Here is a 7,076-nt window from a genome sequence, read left to right on the forward strand (position 1 = left end):
ACCTACATTGAACACCTTCAAGAGCAAATTGGATGCTTATCTTGCTGGGATCCTATGACCCCAGCTGACTTCCTGCCCCTTGGGCAGGGGGCTGGACTCGATGATCTCCCGAGGTCCCTTCCAGCCCTAATGTCTATGAAATCTATGAGAGTGTTCGTCACAAATAAAAGCAACGTAGGCTAAAATTTCACAGGCTGGAAGATTTTTCCAGAGACCATAACTAGAAGACAGAACAGTGTTAGACCTTTTGTACTAATACCATATGGCACTAGAGCAAGTTTATCTGCCCCAGTTAATGAAATTCTATAGGGTACAAATGTGGCCGTGCATTGCCCTCTACTGGACTGATTCAGATCTCTAACTCACCAGGCCATGAAGTGTCTCTTTTTCAGTGGCTGTGTACCTGAGGGTGCTCTAAGTCAGCATTTCTTAACCCGTGGGTTACAAGAACCCAAAAGTGGGTTGCAAGAATATATGAAAGAGTTGTGAACAAAGGGGCTGCTTTGGGCTGGGGGGTGTGGGAGGAGGGCCATCAGGCACAGAGTGCCATTTGCATGTGTACACACACACACATGCACGTGGCAGCCAGGCAACATGGAGAGCAGCTCCCGCAGGTAAGTCTGGAGCAGTGGGGAAGTAGGGACCATAGATGACGTATTAGGGGAGTTCGGGGGGGCACAGGTGGCACTGCCCGCCACCCCACCTCCTCTCCAGGGTTGAGTCATGAGGGAAGCAGTGGCAGCAGCTGCCGAGCCATCTTGGCAGGTTAGACGTGTCGTCCAGCACGCAAGCAGTTGGCAGCAGGAGAAGCTGAGGGCAGCACAGCTTCCCTCCCTCTCCTACCCGGTCCATTACTCCTTACGCATCGTGGCTGAGACGGGGAAACTGGCAGCAGTGGCAGCAATGAGTCTCCTTTCCCCACTCTGTCTTCTTGCACCAAGTCCCACACGCTGGACCACAGAGGTGGCTCCTGCCCATGCTAATCCAGTCCAGGCAGGCTGCAGCCCCATGGCTGCTATGGGTGCACAAATCTGGAGGGGTGCTAAGGATGCTTGCTTGTTTGGAACTGACCTGGACCTGTCATAGCCCAAAGGGAGATCTGACAACCTAAAGGCCAGCCACCTTGGGACAAGAAAAGAAAGCAGCAACAGCAGTAGGACAATGCCTTCTTTATTTCTCCCTTTCCCAGCTCCCTCCGCCTCCTGCATGCAGAGTCCTCGCCCTGCATCAGAAGACTTACACCTACTACCTCTGGCGTAAGATGAAAAAAAAAATCCATCAGATGGGAAATAATGTTAGCAGAAACAGCCAGGGGTGTGAAAGCCCACAGAATTAGGAGGGCCTGGGAGGGGCTACTGCATCCTGGGATGCTGGAGAACTTCAACTTGGATTCAACAGCTGTGGGGAGTGGCCAGACCTCAATGAAATAGGAGCAAGGCTATACGGATTAGAGATAATCCTGCCCTAAAATGGTGTCACTTTAAGATGAATGATGAATGCTTTAAGCCACTTAAAGGTGTTAGCATCCAGCCAATCCAGGGATTAAGAGCTCCAGACACCACCTAAAAATACTGTGTAGCAAATAGACTGAGTTTCTGTGACTGAGGAGGCGTGTTTTCACCCCCCCCCCCGAGTTCTGGTAGCTCTTTTCTGTACTCTGCACCTAAGAGGGACTTGATCTGTAAATGGCTCAGTTCTTCTGGGCAGAGATGTAGTGAGCAATTTCTGCATCTGGAGTGGGGACTGTGTGTTTGGGGATGGGAATTATGCTGACCACTAGAGAGCTGGGGGGCATGTGGAACAAGGGAGGAGGAGCAGAGTTTTACCTGCCCTGGCTCACCTCACGAAAGGGAGCAGCTCTTCCTCCACATATGCCTTACTGAGCATGTAGCTGAGCCTGTCCAGCTCCAACCATGGGGTAGCACAGGGCTGCTTCTACCATGAAAAAGGCTTCTTGGGGGAGGGGGCCATTCTGGGTTTCCTTCTAAGTCACTGCCCAGGTCTGATGCCCCACTCATTCCCCCCTCCCCACTTCACCCATTTACAGTATTTGTTTCCCTGACATAGCTCATGGAAAATCCCTCACCACATTTAAGAAACATTTAAGGAGATCTGTCTCCTAGGAGTCTGTGTAAGGTGCCCATGCACCCCTGCAAAGCTGCAGGTAGGCTCTCTGCACCAATCTTGTACCAGGCAGTACAAACCCCAATATCAAAGACAGGTTGGGGGTTGGACCACAATCTGATGGTGGGTCCATATTTGCATAGATGCTGTGGCTTAGTACTGTGCCAGGCTCAGATTGGGGAGGCAGCAGTTGCTTATCTGATCCATGGATAAGAATAGCAACTTCTAGAGGACTGAAGGTGGGTTGTTGCTACCCATTACAGACCCATATGTAATAAACAGGCCTTTAGTCCAGGGCCCAATGGCAAATTATATTTGAAGACTTCTCACAGCTCCAAAAACAAAGTGAAGCAGTCCCTTTCCTCCATTCTGCATATCAACACCAGAGAGTTGGGGCTGTTTGCCCATCCAGCTCTTTGCCCATCCCAGAAATAGGATTTGGACTGTAACTGCAGGCAAATACTCACATAAAAACAATATGACACAGAGGTCCACTAGCCCTCTAGCTAATGCAACCTCTTTGGAGATGCTTCTATTGCTCTTCAAGAATGGGCTAAAATAAAAAACTTCCCAAAGGTGGTGAAGGTTGTGCTCTGTTGGCATCAACAAGCTGTGGATTAAACAAGCTTGCCCTGTTGTACTGTACTGGTTCCCAAAGGGGCAGGCTGCAGCTCAAATCCTTTCTCCTCTGCCCTGAGAGCTTGTTGCGAATGCTACTCAAATGTCTCTGAGGAGGCCATTGAGTTCCTGCTTTATGAGGTGTATGTAAGGGCAATGGCCCTAAACCACAGAGGAGCAAGTTTGAGCCAGCTTCTCAAGAACTAATGCACTGGCTAATGTGCATAACTGGGGAGCAGAAAACCATGGTTCAAAACATACTCTGAGGAGAGAACTCATTACAGGCCTGGTGAAGGGCCAGGATGGGGAAGCAGAGAACCTGCAGGTCTTCAGTCTCCATGTCCCACTGAAGAGACTATACAAGCTGCTCAGGAGTTGTGGTAACACAGCACAACCGTCCATTCCTGGGCTGAGAGAGGAGTTCAGCCTCCATCCACCCTGGTTCTTCTTGACTTTGGGCACCAAGTGCATTTTGACAAGGAGGTGCTTGTCCTCAGGGTCTGCTCAGTTGTCTAGAAGGGGACAGGGGTACCTCCCATTATAACATCCTGAGCTACCTGGACCTCTGCCTCTGATTTATCAGAGAGACGTCGTTAGTTTTGTTAGTCTGAAGGTAGGCAGAAAGCTGGGCAGGGTCTCATCTCATAAAGTAACTTGTTCAGAGAGGCAGGAGCTTTTGTGCATGAAATCCGACTTTGTCAAATGCTATAAATGTCCTTGCAGAGAGCGGGGACACTAACTAGGAGGGAATAAAGTCATTTCAAAGGAAAGACTAGGGAAAGTGGGAGGAAAGGAGAGGACTGGCTGAGAGAGGGGAAGGTGGGTGAAAGAGCTGAAAAGGGCTAAAACAAAGCAGTTAAGGGCCATAGAGGTTAGAAAAGGTAGTGCAGGTAATGGGATGAGAATCCAGAGTCTCTGTTGAGCCCATACTTCAGGCAATCCAGTGTGTGGCTTATTTCTTGTTCTGCAGTTTGCATTCAAGCTGTTTTGTAAAGCTCTGTTGTTTAAGAACAGCTCCTGTGAGGTCAGTGATGGATGTCCAGGACAGGTAAAGGTTCTGGCATTGGCTCATGTGTCTTTCTGGTAGTGATGTCTGATTGGTGTCCACTTACTCTTTCACGTGGAGATTCCCCAGTTTGTCCAAATTAGACAGGAGGGCACTGTAAACAGGTGATGCCAGCCATGCCCCGTCATCAGCACAGGTGACTTCATCACTGGACCAAACATCGTGGACTATAAGGCAGGGAAAGCTTCAGGCTAAACTGTTGATCCTGGAGAAAGGTGTAAGCAATGAAAACCAGGATCTTATCACTAGCATTAGGCAAAGTTAAGTATAGGTGTTGATGCCAACTCCCTCTCTAATTCATGCTTCAATTGAGCAATCATACATGCATCAAACTTCAGCGGTTTGCTCAAGTATTATTGGTGTCAAAAGAAATCCATTGTTGCCTAAGAGTTTACTGAAACAAAACCAGGCACAAAATAAAAATTGTCATATGGCATCTAGAAGGAGATTCCTATACCTAAGTTTTACCACAGTGGTCTGAAAACATTGGCCTTCTTGTTTTTCCATCTGTCCATCTGGAAACTAGACTGGAGAAATACTTAACGGTGTATATGGTACTGGGTGTGTTATCTTTATTATAATTAAACACTGGCATTGTTCTGAAACAGGACTTCAGATAAATACAAGAAAAGGTGATTTTCTGGAGAGGTGGAGTTTGCTGTGATGCCTGCAGTAAAACTGTGCTTAAAAGATAATAAAAGATAAAGGGGAGCTACTGGTTCTCTAACCATGACAGCATAGTTAATTTTTTTTGCCCCCTTCTAACAGTCAGACTCTGAGAAACGTGTTCCAACGTATATATGCATTGTTTTATTTCCTGCCAGTTCTTTTTTTTTTTACCATGAAAATAAAGTCTAACGCATAGTATCATCAGATGAACATAGCTTTGGAGGGTTTTCTAGAGACAGGTCCTCAAGGACCACACAAGTTGCAGCTGGGGTAGAGTAGTCTATAAGGCCCATTGGTCTTTACCCAAAAGAGCCATCCTTACTTGTCCTGCCGACAACAAATCCATGTTTATTCCACCTGTGGTAGCAGGCAGGGGTTGCAGGGCTCCCTAGCATGTGTCCTCCATTCGCTGGTCCATCCCTGCTTATGATACAGAGTTTCTTCTCCATCTGTGGCTTTTAATGCTATAAAGATCCCTGAGAGTTTGGTCTTAGGTCACCCAGCAGCACATTTGAAGCATTAAGCAGATGTACACAACAGGAGGGCTTCTCCTTTAGGTAGTAATTGCCTGCATATCCTCAGATAATGAAATGTTTTAGCAAAGAATGGATTTTTCTATTGCACTGCAGAATGGACAACAATTCTGATTTGCATCAGCCCAGACTGCCACAGTGCTAGATTTCTCATGGAAACAGAAACTCGTCTTCCTGTAGAAAAGGTTTTCAGAATAAATGATGTTGTCTCAATTTGAGCTGAATCCTTTGTTCTGGATGAAGAAATTAGACTGTTTTATTTTAAGAATATGAAACCAAAACCTTCTCCCAGTTTCTTTTTGTTCCAAGTCAAAATACTTCCTGGACCTGAAGTCCTGAGTCATTCTGGTGTCCTGTAAACTTCATTTTTTCGGCAAATGAACTGCTATTTAGAAAAAAAGTTTGCCTAGTTCTAGTTTTATCCAGTGGTATAGTTAGATCAAGACCTGATCTGAGCAGGCTCATGAAAAGGGACAGTTTGGGGGTCAGGCCATGATAAGGTTGTGGATCTGTATTTTCATAAATGCTGTGTCTCAGCGCTCTGCTCAGCTTGGATGGGAGGGCAGCAATCGCTGGCTGAGAGATCAGAACAGGAACAGTGTGGGTGCTGAGGGTCGGTTGTGGCTTGCGGTCATGGACACATGAGGTCTTTCTACCAGTGGAATTGTTGTATTGACCAGTATTAAAAAAGAAGGGAATGGTCAACTCAGAACCCTGTAGTGGGGCAACCTCCCCCAAGCTGAATAGAAATTACTCCTGAATATGTCAATGGTAAAACACTAGCAGCACAATTTACACCAGTTTAAGTTTTGTCTGTACACATCTGTCCCAGGGTAGACATTTGCTAAAGGCTCCTGGTACTTTGGTGCAGTGATAATTGCCAAGTGTCTGAGATGCCTGTAAAACTATTCCTGGTCCAGATGTAATTTATGTTCATATATGCAACCCTTCTGCTGAGCGCCTGTCAGCAGCAATAAAGGGCTAGGTTCAAGTCTGGGGTACTAAATATATGTTACCTTGGCTCGAGCCCCCACCCAGTCTGCCTGGGAAACACTAGATAAATCACTACGGTGTCCAATAAAACCAACAACTCTTCCCTCGCAAGCAGTATGAACACAACCCCTGATTTATTACGGAGACAAACACCAGCACACAACACACCATCAAGTAAAATAAAAACACTGTTCTGGTTCAGAGTATACCCGGTATCACTCCTACCCCTATTGGGCAGCCTTCAACCCCAGGTTTGGCAGTACGAGAGTCTCAAACCTGAAAAGCTTAGTCCCTGGGGATTTGGATGCATTATTTTCCCCGCTGTCACCATCCACTGAGGGTGCCAGTTCCCTCTGTGTTGCAAAGGGCCCTTCAGTGAGTTAATGTAGCTCGATAAAGCTGCTGGGGAGCACTGATCTCTGCTCCTGCCCCAGATTCCCATTGATGTGACTCCACCAAGTGTCTGTGAAGTGCCAATCTCAGCTTCTGCTTGAGTGACGGCAGGGGTGAGCTACCAGCTCCTGCCCTGGACTCCCTATCCAAACCCCACACACCTACTGGACGGGAGAAACCCTGGCACTCTGTACTACCTGGCTGCAGGTATAAAGCATCTATAAAGCTTTACTTCCTATAGGACATTGCCAGTACTCGGGTTGTGTGCATAGTTCCCCCCCTAAAAAATATCTGTAGGGCCGCTTGGAGTCTTTGTGTTCAAGAAAGAGGGATCTAGATGTTACATCATTTTCCCTTCCCATAGCACTGATGCCAAAGCCAAGAAAAAATTGCTTGCACTGCTCTAAGGACAGGGGGAGAAGAACAGACTTGTAGGCTTGGTAAAGGGAAATTCTGAGGAAATCCTGGTAATACAAAGGGTTTTCTCTGGTCTGATGGATTCATAGTTTCTAGGGTCAGAAGGGACCTGAGCAGATCATGTAGTCCGACCCCCTGCCGTGGCAGGAAAGAGTACTGGGGTCAAACGACCCCAGCAAGATGTTCATCCAACCTCCTCTTAAAAACCCCCAGGGTAGGAGCCTGCACCACTTCTCTTGGAAGTTGGTTCCAGACCCTAGCCA

The sequence above is a fragment of the Crocodylus porosus genome, unplaced genomic scaffold, assembly GCF_001723895.1.
Source record: "Crocodylus porosus isolate Cpor-Errol unplaced genomic scaffold, CroPor_comp1, whole genome shotgun sequence".
NCBI classification, from domain to species: domain Eukaryota; kingdom Metazoa; phylum Chordata; order Crocodylia; family Crocodylidae; genus Crocodylus; species Crocodylus porosus.